Raw genomic sequence first — 1,512 nt, 5'->3', positions numbered from 1 at the left:
TTTCTGCTAGAACTTCAGCTAGAATCCTAGTTTGATGAAAGATGTAAAATTCTGTACTTAATTTTAATATTTAATAAAGGACAACAATTTGTAGCCAAAGGCCTTCCTATGGGTTATTATTGAAAGCCTCAGATTATCTTTCCTACTTACGACTCAAGATCAAGTCTATGTCTCCTTATGCAGGACTCTGATATTTTCATTGAAATTGCTGCTTTCTTGATTTTTAAAAAGTCTTGGTTTTCTTACTAATTTACACAAGAATTTTGAAGGCATTACTGCTGCCATGATGTCCTGCAGAATGAAATACAAGCAGACTACAAGGTAGGAAGAAGCTTGCCTTTGCAAACCTTGCACTTAAAGAGTTTGACTCTGGATGATCATAAGCTGTTGTCTTCATTGTGCAGTTGAGATTGTGAAATTCCTGACTAATTATGGTTAGAACAGACTGCCACAATTTACAAGTGGAATACTTGGTTTAATGTATTCGAACTTTGGAATACACATTTTCTGAAACCATGAAAAACTATGTAAAAATTATTTTTTTAAAGTATAAGTAAAGCCATCCACCATAGGTGTGTTGCTGGTATGGACTCTGTGTCACATGCATATCAGTAGGTGGCAGAGAGAACAAAGGCTGTGTCTATGCTCAGTATTCTGACCAACACCTAAATAGATTAGAAGCCTAACACTTTCTGGAAAAAATATGAGTCTGAGACAACCATAGCCTGGTCTCAAATAGACTCAGAAGGGCTTCAAGAACAGGGAGCAAGCTAGAGACTAGAAGAACCCTTCCAGGGACCACAGAGCCACAGAGCCATGGGGGTAGTGAGCCCAATACAGATGACCTTCACAAAAGTCTACTCAGGCAGACAGGGCAAGCAGAGAGCCTAAAGCACCTAAGAAACTAGGAAAGCATCATGGGATGCAGAGAGGGAACTAGCCTGAGATAACTACCAATCTGGTGTCATATAGGCCTGGGGAAGCAGACCATGTCTGAGATGACCACTGTCTGGCATCATCATCATCATGTATAAGTGGGTCATCACACTCCTGAATCCACTCATGAGACAACCCCTGACACTCGGAGATTTAAGGTACCACTAAAAGAAGCAAGTAAGTTTTAGAGAAATGGATTCTGAAGCATGCGGGCACAATGAAGAGAGGCATAACAAAAGACTCAAGGATAATGTGGAACAGCCTCATGTGAGTAACTAGGGGTGCCACCTGGGACCATGGTGGGTCCTGGCCTTTGCTCCCACCAGGAGTCCCATCCTGGAATAGCTAACACCATCACTTGTATGCTGTGTAGCTGCATCAGTGAGAAGGAAATCACCTTCCACTCCCTTGCCCCTTGTTGTCTAAGGCAGAAAGTGCTGGCTCTAGGTTCATGAGAGCAGGAGAGCTGTCCTTGTCCCTTGCCTGCTGCAGGGTAACGTGGCAGTTGCTGATGATCTGGCTCTGAGGGGCTGAGAGTGGGAGAGCCAGTGGACTGACCCGCTTAGATTCATTTCA

At 43.1% G+C, this 1,512-nt stretch overlaps 1 non-coding gene across 1 annotated transcript; it reads left to right on the top strand.

Annotated features, from left to right (window-relative positions):
• Nucleotides 1–559: 559 nt before the first annotated feature.
• LOC117724095 (small nucleolar RNA SNORA17) lies at nt 560–690 on the top strand. Its single transcript, XR_004608778.1, has one exon. It is a non-coding gene; the product is annotated as a small nucleolar RNA SNORA17 (small nucleolar RNA).
• The last annotated feature ends 822 nt before the right edge of the window (nt 691–1,512 follow it).

The sequence above is a fragment of the Arvicanthis niloticus genome, chromosome 19 (genome assembly GCF_011762505.2).
Source record: "Arvicanthis niloticus isolate mArvNil1 chromosome 19, mArvNil1.pat.X, whole genome shotgun sequence".
Classification (NCBI taxonomy): domain Eukaryota; kingdom Metazoa; phylum Chordata; class Mammalia; order Rodentia; family Muridae; genus Arvicanthis; species Arvicanthis niloticus.
The sequence above is the reverse complement of the archived record's forward strand: the minus strand, read 5'-3'. Positions and strand labels throughout refer to the sequence as shown.